The sequence below is a fragment of the Cricetulus griseus genome, assembly GCF_003668045.3.
Source record: "Cricetulus griseus strain 17A/GY chromosome 1 unlocalized genomic scaffold, alternate assembly CriGri-PICRH-1.0 chr1_0, whole genome shotgun sequence".
Classification (NCBI taxonomy): Eukaryota; Metazoa; Chordata; class Mammalia; order Rodentia; family Cricetidae; genus Cricetulus; species Cricetulus griseus.
In genome coordinates, this window is record NW_023276806.1 from 66,799,224 (window position 1) to 66,816,357 (window position 17,134).

Here is a 17,134-nt window from a genome sequence, read left to right on the forward strand (position 1 = left end):
TATCAAAATGCAAACAGTTGGAAGGAAATGAATAAAACTTTTCAAGACCTGAAAATGGAAACAGAATCAATAAGGAAAACCCAACCTGAGGGAATTCTGCAAATGAAAAATTTAGGAATGTGAACTACAGAGACAAGCTTCACCAAGAGAATACAAGAGACAGAGAGAGAATCTCAGACACTGAAGATAGGCTAGAAGAAATGGATAGATCAATTAGAAAAAAACAAAAAAGTTAAAAAAAATCTAAACAAAAACATCCAGGAAATTTGAGACACTATTAAAAGACCAAACCTAAGATAATAGGGATAGAGGAAGGAGAAGAATCAGAGCTCAAAGGTCCAGGAATTTTTTTTTTTTTTGAGACAAGGTTTCATGTGTAGCCCTGGCTGTCCTGGAACTTGCTCTATAGACCAGGCTGGTCCTCAAACTCACAAGAGATCCACATGCTCTTGCCTCAGGAGCACTGGTATTAAAGGTATGCTCTACTACTGCCCAGCAACTAGGAAATATTTAAAAAAAATCAGAGAAGAAAAATTTCCTAACCTAAAGAAGGAGATGCCCATAAAAGTTCAAGAAGCATACAGAATATTAAATAGACTGGACTAGAAAAGAAAGTCCCCTCAGCACATAATCATCATAACACTAAACACACAGAAACAAAGAAAGAATATTAAAAGATGCAAAGGAAAAAGACCAAGTGACATATAAAGACAGACCTGGCAGAATTACACCTGACTTCTCAATGGAGACTCTAAAAGCCAGAAGGGCCTGGACAGATGTGTTGCAGACTCTAAGAGACCACAGAACCATCCCAGACTACTATACCCAGCAAAAGCCAAATTTAAACAGCATCTATGTACAAATTCAGCCCTACAGAAGATTCCAGAAGGAAAAATTCAACCTAAGAAGGTTAACTATACCCATGAAACAAGAGGGATAAATAATCTCACACCAGAAAATCCAAAAGAAGGGAAGCACAAACACATACACACCCACATCCAAGCACAGGAATCCACATATACCACCACCACTGGTCATTGGTATCTTTCAATATCAATGGTCTCAATTACCCAATAAAAAGACACAGACTAACAGGATGGATGCAGAAACAGGATCCATACTTCTGCTGCATCTAAGAAAAACAACTCAACATCAAGGATAGACATACCCTCAGGGTAAAGGGTTGGAAAAAGATATTTCAAGCAAATGAATCTATGCAGGTCTAGCCATTTTAATTATCTAACAAAGTAGATTTCAAAGCTAAACTAATCAAAAGAGACAGGGAAAGATGCTTCATACTTTTAAAAGGAAAAATCCACCAGATGACATTTCAATTCTTAACATCTATGCCCCAAATACAACAGCACCCACTTTTGTAAAAGAAACACTACTATAGCTTAAATCACATATTGACCCTCACACACTGATAGTGGGAGACTTCAGTACCCGATTCTCACCAATAGACAGGTCATCCAGACAAAAACTAAACAGATATACTTGAGCTATCAGATGTTATAAATCAAATGAATCTAACAGACATTTATAGAACATCTCACAAAAACACAAAAGAGTTCACCATCTTCTCAGAACCTCATGGAACTTTCGCCAAAACTGACCACATACTAGGACACAAAGCAAGTCTCAATAGATACAAGGAAAATAGAAATAACTCCCTGCATCCTACCAGACCACCATGGATTAAACAACAAGAGAAGCAAAAGAAAGCTTACAAGCTCATGGAAACTGCACAGCTCTCTACTGAAAGAAAAATGGGTCAGGACAAAAACAAGAAAGAAAGACTTTCTAGAGTTCAATGAAAATGAATACACATACCTAAATGTATGGGACACAATAAAAGCAGTGCTAAAAGGCAAGTTCATAGCACTAAATGTCTACATTAAAAAACAAAAACAAGCAAACAAACAAAAAACTTGAGAGATCTCATACTAGCAACTTAACAGCCACCTGAAAGTTCTGGAACAAAAAGAAGTAAGCACACCCAAAAGGAGTAGACAGCAAGAAATAATCAAACTGAGGACTGAAGTCAATAAAACGGAAACAGAACAATATAAAGAATCAATGAAACAAAGAGTTGGTTCTTTGAGAAAATCAACAAGATAGACAAACCCAAACTAACTAAGAAGCAGAGAGAGAATTAACAAAATCAGAAATGGAAAGTGGGGCATAGCAACAGGCACTGAGGAAATCCGGAGAATCAGAAGGACACACTTTAAAAACCTGTACTCCTAGGTACCACATACCAAAGTTAAATCAAGAGCAGATAAGCAATTTAAACAGACCTATATATCCCCTAGTGAAAACAAGTAATCATTAAGTTTTCCACCCCTCACCCCAAAAAAGTTCAGGGCCAGATGGTTTTAGTGAAGAATTCTACCAGACTTCTTCAACGAAGAATTAACACCAAAACTCTTCAAATTATTACACAAAATAGAAATAAAAGGAATATTACCCAATTCATTCTAGGCCACAGTCACTCTGATACCCAAACCATATACAGACCCAACAAAGAAAGAATTTCAGACCAGTTTCTCTTATGAACATAGATACAAAAATATTCAATAAAACACTTGCAAACTGAATCCAAGAACACATCAAAAAGATCATCCACCATGACAAATTAGGCTTCACCCTAGAGATTCAGGGATGGTTCAATATACAAAAATCAATCAATGTAATCCACCATATAAACAAACTGAAGGAAAAAAAACAGCTTGGTCATTTCATTATATGCAGAAAAGGCCTTTGGAAAAACCCAACACCCCTTCATGATAAAAATCTTGGAGAGATTAGGGATATAAGGAACATACTTAAACATAATAAAGGCCGTTCACAGCAAGCCCATAGCCAACATAAAATTAAATGGAGAGAAACTCAAAAGCAATGCCACTAAAATCAGGAACAAGCAAGGTTGTCCATTCTTCTCCACACCTATTTAATATAGTACTTGAAGTCTTAGCAAGAGCAGTAAGACAACTAAAAGAGATCAAGGGGATATAAATAGGAAGGGAAGAAGTTGAACTATCTTTATTTGTAGATGATATCATAGTATATGTAAGTGATCCTAAAAATCCCATCAGGGAACTCCTACAGCTGATAAACACTTTCAATAAAATAGCTGGATACAAAATTAACTCACAAGAATCAGTAGCCTTCCATATACAAATGACAAACGGAATGAGAAAGAAATCAGGGAAACACCATCTTTCACAATAGCTTCAAATAATATAAAATACCTTGGGGTAACACTAGCCAAGCAAGTGAAAGACTTTTATGATTAAAAACTTAAAGTCTTTTGAGGAAAGAAATTGAAGGAGATCTCAGAAGATGGAAAGATCTCCCATGCTCATGGATCAGTAGGATTATTATAATAAGAATGGCCATTCTACACAAAAGCAATCTACAGATTCAATTGCAATCCCCATCAAAATTCCAAAAAAATTCTGCACAGACCAATTCTTGGCTTAATATGGAAACATAAAAACAAACAAACAAACAAAACATGACAGCTAAAACAATCCTGAAAAATTAAAGAACTACTGGAGATCTCACCATTACTGATTTGAGTTGTACTACAGAGGTATAGTAATAAAAATCGCATGGTATTGGCATAAAGCAGACACGATGATCAATGGAATCGAATTGAAGACCCAGAAATAAATCCATACACATATGAACACCTGATTTTTAATTAAAAAAAAACCAGAAATACACACTGGAAAAAAAGACAGCAAAAAAGTCCAAATGGATCAAAGGCCTCAATATAAAACCTGATTCACTGAAACTGAAAGAAGAGAAAATGGGGAATAGTCTTAAACACATTGGCACAGGAGAAGACTTCTTGAACAGAACACAATAGCTCAGGCACTAATGTCGCAGAATATTTGTTTACATTGTAAAGATGTATCTTTGCCAATGTGCTTTCTGGTTGGTTTAATAAAGATCTGAATGGTCAACAGCTAGGCAAAAGGTTAGGCAGGACTTCCGGAGACAGAGAGGACTCTGGGAAGAAGAAGGGAGGAGTTGCCAGAGGAAATAGGAGGTGCAAGATGAAAGAAAGGTAACAACATGTGACAGAACATAGACTAATAAAAATGTGTTAATTTAAGCTATAAGAGCTAGTTGAAACTAGCCTAAGCTAAAGGCCAAGCTTTCATTTTATAATTAATAAAAAGTTTCAATGTCATTATGTGGGAGCCAGCAGGTGGCCCAAAGGAAAGCCCAACTACATACTAAGATCAACAATTTAAAAAAATGGGACCTCATGAAACTGAAAAGCTTTTGTAAAACAAGGGACACTGTCATTCATATGAAGCAGCAGCCTACAGAATGGGAAAAGATTTTTACAAAATCAACAGCCAAAATATATAAAGAACTCAAGAAACTAGATATCAAAAAACTAAATGATCTAATTAAAAATGGGGGAACAGATCTAAACATAGAATTCTCTATAAAGGAAACTCAAATGGCTGAGAAACAGTTAAAGAAATGTTTAACATCCTTAGCTATTGGGGAAATGAAAATTAAAACTACTTTGAGATTCCATTTTACACCTGTCTGAATGGCTAAGATATGGAATAAGGGACCACTCCTTCATTGCAAACCTGTACAGTCACCATGGAAATCAATACAGCAGTTCCCCAGAAAGTTGGGAATTGATCTACCTCTAGACCCAGCAATACCACTCTTAGGCATATACCCAAAAGACGTTTCATTCTTTCATCTTACAACAAGGACACTTGCTCAATCATGCTCATTGAGATTTTATTCATAATATCCAGAAACTGGAAACAATCTAGATGTCCCTCAATGGAAGAATGGATAATGAAAATGTGGTATATTAACACAATGGAGTATTACTCAATTGTTAAAAAAATGATATCATGAAACCTGGGGGCAAATGGATGGAACTAAAAAAAAAAAAATCATCTTGAGTGAGGTATCCCAGACCGAGAAAAAGAAAAAGAAATATGGTATGTATTTACTTATATGCAGATATCAGTCATTAAGTAAATGAAAACCAACATACAATCTATAGACCCAGAGAGGTTATGTATGAAGGAAGAGACTAAAGAGGACACATAGATCTCCCTGGGAGGCGAAAATAGATTTTATAGGTAGACTAGGGGTGGGTGAGGAAAAGGTAGGAATGAAAAGGGGAGACAGAATTGAGGGAGGGGGAGATGGAATTGAGGAGCATTTGTGGGAAGATATGGAAACTAGTGCAGTGGAAACTTCCTAAAATATATGAAGATGGTCCTATGAGGTCTCCTAATAATGGGGGAAATGGAATCCCAACTGGCCATTTCTTGTCACCAAATGAAGCTTCCAGCACTGGGATTGGGCTATATTCAATTGAGTTGTTGGCCAACGGGGTCCCATGGAAATCCCTAATCCAGGCTGTTGCTAAGACAATAGGTTGTTCTCTGCAAATGGACAGTGGTCCCATTACTAAGAACAACTCTCACACAACTGTCTGAACATGGAGAAGTCAAGCTGGTGCCTACATGGAGCTTTTACCCCTATGTTCTAGTTAGTGTCATTGGTGTGGGAAGGTACTCTGTAGGCTACCAAAAGAGAAACATAAACAGCAACCCAGCCACAATACCTCTGACCTACAACCTGCCCTGCCTGCAAGATAGAGCAATGGTGACACAGAACTTGTGGGAGTAACCAACCAATATCTGATTTGACTTAAGGCCACTCCTTAAGATGTAACCCATATCCAACATTGCTTGGGTGATCAAGAACCAGAGACTAGATAGCCAAGAGACCCATGGAAAAAACAAACATTACTGGTCAAAAAAGGAAGAAAAAAAAAAAAAGGAGGGAATCAATACAATGACTCTTAATGATACCCATAGATCAGTGCCATCTTCAGTCATCATCAAAGACGCTTCCTCCTGGAGTAGATAGGAACAGATGCAGAGACTCACAGCCAGACACTATGCTGAGAGAGAATTCATTGAACACACAGCTTTAAATAGGATGTCTCCATCAAATCCCTTTCCTCAGAACTCAGAGATGACAGAGGAAAAGGAGGTAGAAAGAGTGTAAGAGCCAGAGGGGATGGAAGACACCCAGAGAACAAGGCCCTCTAAATCAACTGAGCAAGGCTCATATGAACTCAAAGAGATTGAAGCAGCAAGCATAGGGTCTGCACCAGGTCCTCTGTGTATATATTATACCTTTCAGCTTAGTGTTTTGATGGGTGTGACTAAGTGTGTCTCTGATTCTTGTGCCTGCTCTTGGGGCTCTTTTCCTCCTGTTGGGTTGTCTTGCCCAGACTTAATGTGATGGTTTTATCTTATTATGCTTTATGTTTGGTAGTTACCTCTTAGAACTCTGTTCTTTTATAATGAATGACAATCTTAGAGGTAAAAAAATACATACAGTTGGATGGGCATGGAATAGGGATGGATCTGGGAGGGGTGAATATGATTAAATTCTTTAAAAAAGTTACACAATAACTGAGGGAAAAAAAGAAAAATTAGTAAACATGTACAAAGGGAAGAGAGATCCTATACACATTTTTAGTACAAGTTGAAACTAAAGCAGTCACTGTCGGGGACCAAATATGGCCACTTCAGTTGATAAAAGTTGAACTGTCCTTTGGGTCAGCTGTATCTTTTCTGAAACATTCTAAAGGTGTGTAAGTTGGCAAAACTTAGAGCTACTTGCTTATTCATGTTTAATCAAAGAATTATTCCAAATATTCAATTTGTGTAGCCTAGATGCCTGTCAATAGATGAATAAACAAGGAAAAATATCATCTAAAATAAACAAACATCAGGATAACTTTGGGCTGTGCATTATCTCTTCATTCTCCATCCAACCCTTCATTGGCCTACCAGCTTTTATTAGAACAGACTCACATTTAATACTTTTTCCTAAATTTTTCTTTTTAATTAGCATCCAAGGGACTGGAGAGATGGCTCAGCAATTAAGAGAACTGGCCGTTTTTCCAGAGGACTCAGGTTTGATTTCTAGCACCTGCTAGCTCATAACTGTAACTACAGTTCTAGGGATCTGACACCCTCTTCTGGCTTCTGTGGACACTACACACACATTGTGCACAGACATCCATCCATCCAGGCAAAACACTAATAAGTATAAAATAAAATCTTTTTTAAAAGATTTATTTATTGTATATACAGTATTTTGTCTGCATGTATGCATGCAGGCTAGAAGAGGGCACCAGATCTCATCATAGATGGTTGTGAGCCACCATGTGGTTGCTGGGAATTGAACTCAGGACCTCTGGAAGAGCAGCCAGAGCTATTAACTTCTGAGCCTTCTCTCCAGCCCCAATAAGCAAATCTTTAAAAGTAAAATTACCACACAAGGTATTAGATATCATTATGGGGTTTCGTTCGTGTGTGTGTGTGTGTGTGTGTGTGTGTGTGTGTGTGTGTGTGTAGGTCAGAGGTTGATATCAAAGTGTCTTCCTCAATTGTTCCCCATCTAATATATATTGAGACAGGGCCTCTCACTAGAACCCAGAACTTGCTGATTTGGCAAGTCTAGTTAACCATCTTGGTCCAAGGATTCAATGTTTCTGCCTCTTGTGTTCTGGGATCTCAGGAGGGCTCCTACACCTAGCTGACATTAATGAATTTCTGAACTCTAGTCTTCATCCTTGTGTGGTAAGTGCTTTACCATTGAATCATCTTTCTTGCTTCTCCAGTGGGTTCTACTTAATTTGTTACATATTCTTCATATAAAGCTTACTGTCTGAGCTACATCTGGGGATTCAAATTATTATCAAAGAGCAGTGTGGTAGCTTGTGGAGTTTAACCTTTGATATCTGAGACTTAAGGCAAATAATTTACTTTCTACATACTTTAGTTTTCTTATCTACAAAACTATAATACTAACTAACCATCATGCAGCACTATTTTTAAAAGTGGCACTATCAGGTGAGGTGGTGCACACCTTTAATCCCAGAATTCAGGAGGCAGACACAGGTACATCTTTGAGATTCTGATGTCAGACTTGTCTACATAATGAGTTCTAGACCAGCCAGGGATACACAGTGAGACATTGTCTCAAAAACAAACAAGACTGGCATGATTAATAAATATCTAGCTGATGCACAGTATATAGCAATACTTTATAAAAGGCTGCTATTCTTGCTATAGGGCCTGAAGACAAACATAATTACTTTGCTGCTGCCAAAACAATTACAACCTGTCTTGCAAAACAAAATACATGAATTGAATTATCCAACATAGATAAGTCCATCTACAGATCTCTAACTGTCCATCATGTTTAGTCCACATTAATTTGTTTTTCTTATGTGTCCTCCAGCAAATGATTACCTTTGATGAAAAGAACAGTATCTAAGATAGCATCTGGAGATCAGGAGACTGGGATGTCGGGAACAATTCTACCACTTACAAGCTGTACAAGTTGATATCATAATCAAACAAAGTCTCACAAGATCTAGGATCTGCCTGGGAGTGGTTAAGGCAGACAAAGCCCAAGGGGAAGAAATCAGAGGCTGCCACAGGAGAGAAGGAACAAGCCCTGGAAGCAAGCGGGTAGGATGCAGTGAGATACCTGGGTTCTAAATCAACTGTCTATGTCTTTTTGTATGTCCATGAAAAGGTAGAAGAAATGGTAAATAACAAGCACTAATATGAAGCAGGAACTCACATCATCTTGGCAATAACATGGTGAGGTAACCCTGCTACTTTCTTCTACAGATGAAGAAATGAGATTGAGAAAAAACTTTAGTTGATAGGGTATGAACTCAATCCACCCTTTCTGCTCTGTTCCTTGGTTTGTTTTCCCTTCAGTGAGAGGCTGAGATGAATTATTAAGGGCCCTTTCTTGTTCTAATATTGCATAATTCTTTGTCCCCTATGAAATTTCCAAGTTAACACATATCTAGTTAGGATATTGACAGAAGGTCAACCAAGGAAAAATTGAACCAATTCCTCTAGTAGCCAGATTCCTACAGCTCTCATTATAATTCCATCAGCAAGAAAGCCACTCTGGTTCTTTCTGATCCTCACCATCCCTTTAGGCTGACTGATGTGCAGGCACCACAGAAACAAGGCACTGTTTGTAGAACAAATTTACCTAGCTGTCTTAGTTAGGGTTTCTATTGCTGTGAAGAGACCATAACCACTGCAACTCTAATGAGGAAAACATTTAATTGGGGTGTCTTGCTTACAGTTTCAGAGGTTCAGTCCATTATCATCATGGCAGGGAGCACAGTGGTGTGCAGGCAGATGTGGTGATGGAGCTGAGAGTGCTACAGCTTGCAGGCAACAGGAAGTCAACTGAGACACTGGGCGATTTCCTGAGCACAGGAAACTTCAAAGCCGGCCCCCAACAGCAACACACTTCCTCTAACAAGGCCATACCTACTCCTAATAGCGCCACTTCCTATGCGATTATGGGGCCTAATTACATTCAAACTACCACATTTTACTCCCAGGCCCCCATAAGCTTGTAACAATATCATAATGCAAAATGCATTTAATCCAACTTCAAAAGTCCCCATAGTCTCAACAATGTTTAAAAGTCCAAAGTTCAAAGTCTCTTCTGAGATTCATACAATCGCTTAACTGTAGTCTCCTGTAAAATCAAAATAAAAAACCAGATCACATACTTCCAACATTTAATGGCACAGGCTATACATCACTATTTCAAATTGTAGGGTAAGGAGCAGAGTGAGGAAATAGTAGAAGAAAGCCAAGATCACAATCAACTGTGCAAATCCAAACTCTTCATCACCATGTTTGATGTCAAAATGATATCCAACTCTTTTCAGCTTTATTGACTGCAACACACTTCTTTCTCTTAGGCTGGTTCCACTCCTTGTTAGCAGCTCTCCTTGGCAGAAAACTCATGGCTCTGGCATCTCCAATATTTCGGAGTCTCCAATATTTTGGAGTCTCCAAGGCAATCCAGGCTTCAACTTCACAACTTCACAAAATGGCCTCTCTACGAGGCCTCCACTCAGGGATGCTCTTGACACATGCCTGGCTTCAGTGGCTTTCCTTAGGTGCAGAGGCAAATTCTATAACCCGTTTCTTTTATCCTTAACTCTAAAGCCAGAACCATGTGAGCAAAGTTGCCAAGTTCTGCTGCATACTGGAAACCTCAAAGCCTGCCCCAACAGCAACACACTTCCTCCAACAAGGCTGTACCAACTCCAACAAAGCAACACTTGCTCATAGTGCCACTCCCTATGAGATTATTGGGGCCAATTACATTCAAACTACCACACTAGCCTAAAATAATCCACAGCAACAAACTCAGATTGTACCTGCCTGACTGTAGGTGGAACAGGCAGGCTACAAACCAAGAATGCACCAGTAGTCTTGCCCATCCAGGTCTTTCAAGTCTACAGAGCTAGTCTGTCCACATAAAGAGGAAATGTGCTACTGCCTTCTATTTGGGGAGGTCCGAGGCCATTTTGTGGTAAGACAAGGGATTTGTAGAACAGCTTCTGCTAGTTTCAGCTAATATTGCTGTGACACAAACATATACACACATGTTCTCTTCCATTGAATCAAATTTATTTTGAGGGGAACAATGAAAAGAGTATTAAGACAAAAATTACTGATTCAGAGAGGTGGCTTACAGTATTTTCCATAGATTAACATAAATGATAAGTATTTCCCCCAGAGCACGAAATTTGATTAAGTTTATTATCAGGTAGCAGAGAGGTGTAAATATGGTGTATTATGGGTCTGAGAATTTAGAGTACAGTCTTAGTTCTAAAGTGTGGTGTGCTGGGGAGTAATGGATAGACGAAATGAATGACCCAGATAGGCTCTACTTTCCCAGGCACCAGGGACTACATTGTTTTTTATCCAGGCACAAATCACATTATATTATAATGATGTTTTATTATGACAACAAGGGCTCACGCAGAGCATGGAAATAACAGTACTTCAACTTAGAAAATGCCAACCTGCAAAAGTAATCTCTAAAAGATAAATCAGGATGGACAGGAGTGTTGCCTAATGCAGGGACATATCCCAAGAACAGTATTAGGTGATTTAATTGCTGTTTGAATATCATAGTGTACTTACACAAATGAAGATGGCTACAACATCAATGGGTGATAGCATCTTACAGAACCACCATCAGAAATGTGGTCCAAGGATGATTAAAGCTTCAATGTGCTGTGCCTAAATATACACTCGATGAAAATGTGCTGAATGATGAATTATTTAACTTTGAAATTCAAATTTTTTCCAAACCCCAGGACTGCAAATATAGTGCACTGTTGCCCGTCAGCACAGTTTTCTATGGCTGAATTAAAATATGACCATCTCCAATAAGCTCTCCTAACTAATTCAACTTCACCAATAACCTTTTCAGTAATGAAATTAATTTTTAGTGTGTTGAGTTCATACTGCATTACTTTATTTCAAGTTACTGCATCAGCATTGATCATGTCTCCTTCGAAATGTGTAATGAACAACTTAAGAGCCCAAATTCTACCTGCCATATATATCCTGCGTTGACCAACCCCACAGTGCTGAGCACATGCACAGCAAGCTCTTACAATGAAGAAAGCGGGACATAGACTGCTTTCAAGCACTTATAAGCACAGACTCCTGGGCATCCTTTTACGGTTTCAAATGCCTCAGACCCTTATTAGCTATGTCACCTCAAGTAATTTACTTAATTTTTTGCCTCAGCTTCCTTATCCATAAAATAGAGATAATAATAGTACCCATTACTTCACAGGATTTCTAGGACTGGATTATTTAAAAACATATGTTTAAAATGCTCAGGTCAGGGTCTGGCACGGAGTAACAACTCTCATGATGTCCCCTGTGTGGACACAACTTTGCTATTGTATAGATGAGGAAGCAGGACTATGGAAAGGCTGACTGTCTTGATTACAAGCATCCAACAAGTAAGATGGAGCTGGTATTTGAACCCAAGCAGTTCAGTGTAAGAGCACATCTTCTATAAACACTGCTTTCAAAGGTCAGGGATGTAGCTCAGTAAAAATGCACTTGTTTGGCATGCATGAGGCCCTGGGTTCAATTCCCAGTACCACAGGGGGAAATGTCTCACCAATGCTTTGTTCTTTGGCTAGAGAGAAACAAGAGTCCTCAGCATCTACTTTATAACAATCTGTCTTAACTTCAGTGTTCTGAAACCTCAGATCTCAAACTCAGGAAAGCAAGTGTTGGCTGCTTGTTTTCTCTATATTCAAATTCAAATTAAGACCATACAGAGCACATACCTGTGACCTCAGCATGCAGGAGGTGGAGGCAGGAAGATCTTGAGTTTGAAGCTGGTCTGAAATACATAGTAAAACCCTGTCTTAGAAAACTGAGGGATGGGGGGATGGGGCTCAGTGACAGAAAGCTTGCCTAGTATGCACAAGGTCCTAAATTCCACACCTAGTACTACAGAAATCAAAAACAAAAACAAAACAACCCCTCTTATCATTTACTAAGTACTGGGTGGAATGTAGGCTGAGTAGTAAGTATTGTATTTGATACTCAGAGCAACTCTGAAAATATCTATAGAAGATAAAGTCCTTGGCTGAGATTTCCCAGGTTCACTGGTACCCAGGTGGCTGGTGCAAATCCAGAAGTGCATCCTCATTTGCCTTAGGCAAAATATTTAACCTCTCAACTTCATCTGAGGTTGAAATGACTATGACACTGCATCATTAGGAAGTTAAATGTTTGGTACAGGGTACATAATATATGTTCAGTATATGCCAGCTCTTACCACGCCTCATCACCATGAAAAATAAGAACTTAAGTTGTTGACTTAGTGTAATAGTTCCCCACCTATTATTATTTAGGGACATCCCTATAAAAAGGAGGAACTGATATGTAAATCCCCTGCTGGACATAAGGGGACAGAGTTTGACCTAACTTTTCAGCATCTGCCCTTCACCAGATCTAGCTATTGCCTCTCTGAATCTTTCAAAAATGTCTAGAATTTCAGGAGTATATAACTCTTACTGAGTTCTAAAGGAAATGTCCCACAACTATACTGATTATTGTCCCTTCTGAACTTTAGGGATTCGTCCTGCTCCCTGCCAAAAATGGGTGATGGGCAAGTTATACCAAGTGGAAAATTCAACTCCATCCCAGGCGGAAACCCCAAATCGCTGCTGTTCCAGCAGATTTCCAGGACGTGCTGGCTCCCAGAAACCACAATTACAGGCAAGCTCAAAGCAGAGGAGTAATTAGACCCATACCATCAGCTCAGCAGTTCTCCCTCTAGGGCTGACTCCATCTCTCTTTCCCCCACCCCTACTCATCCAAACTCCATTTCAACCACTACACAATGGAGAGATGCAACGGAAATTTCCATTTGTCCTCTCTTCCAACCCTTACCCCACTTCCAGGAAACTGAAGAAGTAGAGTGAGAAAATATAGAACCCAACTCACTGATATAAATAATGCTGAATGTTAACAGCATTCACAGAAAGAGAAACATTGTTTACCCTTCACCTGCCTCTTTTACCTCACAAAGACAGCACTGGAGTCTCCTAGAGGAGAGTCCTTTCTTCTTCCAAATGGGAAAAGGGATCTTGTGAAATAAGAAAGAGAAACCTTGAAGCTGGAGATTGCTCAGCAGTTAAGAGCACTGGCTGCTCTTGACGAGAACCATTTGGTTTCCAGCACCCACATGATGGCTCACAATTGCCTACAACTCCAGTTCCAGGGGATCTGGTATCCTTTTCTGGCCTCCACAGGCTTCCTCACACATATGACATTCTCTCCCCACCCCTCATACACTCAAAAGAAATAAAAATAAATCTGAAAAGTGGGGGGGGGGGAGGAGGAAGCACCTCTAACTGTCCAGAATGGGGATTAGTCCTGGAAACAGGATGTGGCAAGCATATTGAAGGTCAAGGCATCTAGGATTCTAACTTTATTTTATCTTCAAGATAGTAGAGAGGTCCTGGAGAAGTTACCACTTCTCTCTTCTAAACTGCAGGTCCTAACTTGGTTCAAAAAGGAATACCAGCAGTTGCCCTCATTTCTAAATATGCTGCTCTTGTATCCTGAAATGGCAGGACTGATGCCCCCCTACTTCACACTCCAGCACAACAGCACTCTCAGTACCGCCTCTCTCCTGCTCAGTATTACTCTCTCTTTCTTGGTGAAGGAGATTTGCTAAGTTTAGTTCTATGATTGCTTCAAACAAATCATTTTAATAGAGTATGTTTTCCTTTATTGCTCCTCATATTCTCAGGGCTCTATGGTTTCCGCCAAGCCCTGCTTGATAATGCTGAAGGCCTTCAGTAAGTCTCAGAACACTGGATCATCTCCAGGGACTCCCTAGTTGATGGTACAATAAATAAGGATGGAATGGTGTTCCAAATGGGAAATGGACTTAACAATTCTAAGGGGTAAGTTTCTTCATCTGCTGGTACCTCCTTCTCTGGATCACACTGAACCTTTTAATGACTTAATGTCATCCCCGTAATCTACTAATTGTGAACGTGCCACAGGGTGGGTGGAAGGACACAGGCTTTTGCAGGCCAAGAAGGCCAAGATTAGCAGCTGTTTCTCTCCTGACTGACTATGGGCTAAAGGTCAGACTCTCTACCCTGCAGGTTCTGAAGGTGCAGGCAGCTGAGTCAGGGGAGGCTACTGATACTAGCATGTGACTTACTCTGAAGAAATGGACAGACCTCCTCACCTGGGTTATCCTGGTTCTCCACACGCATCACAAGGTACAAGATGGAGAAAGAAGAAAATACATGGAGAAGGTATGAGTTAGAGATAAAAAACAGTTGAGTGGTGAAAACAAAGCAGGTAGAAAATGGAAAGAGCAAAAAAAAAAAGGGGAATGAGAGTAAAGATTCAGGTAGACAGTTACACAGAAAGATGTGGAGAAAGCAAAGATGACAGGCAGAAGCGAATGAGCACTGAAAGAGGAAGGGAAGACAGAGGGGCACAGGAGAAATAATTAAACATCACACTACCTCAGGACCTGGTACAGACTCTAAGTTGACCAGATTTGCTCAGTCCTGGCAGCAAGTAGTGTTAAAATGGAACATCTTATTACAGACTGTGTTTTATAAAAAGGCTGTAAACTTGTTAATTAGAGCAGAGTGTCTGACACAAAACAGGACGGGGTGCTGAGGAGAGCAGAGTGCAGGCAGAGGTGAGTAGCTGGCATCTAAGAACAAGAAGTAGGTTTGGCTCATGTAGGATTTTCAATTAAGGCTCCCTCCCTAGGAGCATCTCAGCTTCCAATCTGGCCACATAGAAGTCAACACTTGTTCCCATCCTTTAACTAAAACATTACCTGAAGTGACCTTCTCTCTTTGACCACCTTCTCTAAAATTGTAAGCTCCACATTGCTAATATTATTTATTTTATCTCCTTAGTCATTATTACTTCACATATCTTAAATTCATTTTTTTTAACATGTTGACTAGTTTATTATATGGCCCAGCAGAGTAGGGAGACTAAGAGAGAAGAGGAACAGGGGTAATGGCTGACTGCCATGGCCGGTAGCCATAGAGGCAGAGAAAGCGCATAGGTGAGAGAGAGCAAAGGAGAGAGAGAGAAGAGAGAAAGCAGAGGAAGCAGAGAAGAGAGAAAGAGAGGAAGCAGAGAGAGAGTGGCGTAAAGAGAGAGAGCTTAAATTCATTTCTAATTTTTAAAATGTTAAGTTCAAAATGGACAAGAAGTTTTGTTCATTTTGTTCACTATTATTGTCTCAGTGTCAGCAATAGTTCTTGGAATACAACAGAAGCCCAAAAAGTATCTAATAAATGAAAGAACAAGACTATCTCTATTTGAATCCAATTTTATGAAGTTCTCTTATTTCAGAGAATGTAGGAAGAAAATACTTCCTGTATCTCAAACTACAAAACACATATAAATGGTAAGAGCTAAAGAGAATTTCACATCATCTCACATATGAAGAAATGAACAGAATGAACTTTTGCTATGTACAGAGCGGTTGTGTCTACACAGTCATATGACCCCCTTCAATTTATGCTGAAGGCCTAAACTCCAATGTGATGGAATGTGGAGATAGGGCCTTGTCTAACAGCTTCCTCTGAGATTAAAAACATTCTACCCTATAGGAAGATCCTTAAGCAGGAAGGTAAACAACTCAAAACATCTTCAGGAAGTCCCTGAAACTGACCAGATTCACCAGGCCCGTCCCTGCCAAAGCAAGCAATAAAAGCTGAGAGTCTCTTTAGAAGGAAGGAACCCAAGCTACAAAGACTCTCAGACAAACTGAGCCGCAAAGACAGAGGAAAAAAGCTGCAATGATTTTCAGACTAGACCAACTGCCTGGAAGATGCTTCCTGAGGCATCTGGAAAGGGCACTCTACAACCCATTAAGCTGCTTGCAGGGTGTAACATTGTGCTCCACATTCCCAGCTTTGTGAGCTGTCACCCATGCTGGCTGGGTTTTGGTAATGCAATTGTTTTGAGTCATTTCTGGTCTTGTAAGTAATCCCTCACCCATATTCCTGTAAGTAATCGCAACAAAACTCTTGGCTCACCAAGTTGGACTTTGATGGTATCTCTACTTTGGTCTGTCATGGGTTCCCTATCTGGGGTGGGTAGACATGTATGTTGAATCTCCCTAGGAAAAGTTTTTTTTCACACAACAGGCCTTTAGGAGGTGATTAGGGTCAGGTGAGGTCATGAGAGTGTGAAACTTATGGTGGGATTAGTGCTCATAGAAAAACAGATGCCAGGGAGCCTGCTGTTTCTTTTCACATGCACAGTATGGGGAAAGGTCATATCATCAGCACCAGTGAGAAGACAACTGCATGCCAGTGATGTTTTATCAGAATTCAATCACACTCTCACTCTGATCTCAGACTCCTAGATTTCAGAGCTGTGAAAAGTAAACATCTATTATTTAAGTCATCAAGTCTTTGGTATTATATATCCTGTGGTAGTACTGATTGTCAACTTGGCAGACAAGCCTTTGGTCACAGATAACTTAGCATAAGTTCCCACACACTCTGGGAACTTTTGCTAAGCATTGTGCAGATTACATTGATGGAGGTGGAAAGATAGCTGAGTACTCCTTCCTGACTGTGGATGTAGCTGTTGCCACCATGACTTCTCCACCATGATGGACTATACCCTCAAACTGTGATCCAAAAGCAGCCCGTCTCCCT

General features: G+C 39.7%; 1 protein-coding gene across 1 annotated transcript in view; it reads right to left on the reverse strand.

The window, feature by feature from the left end:
• Arhgef11 (Rho guanine nucleotide exchange factor 11) overlaps positions 1–17,134 on the reverse strand; it is a 126,090-nt gene that overhangs the window by 70,518 nt on the left and 38,438 nt on the right. The window lies entirely within an intron of this gene.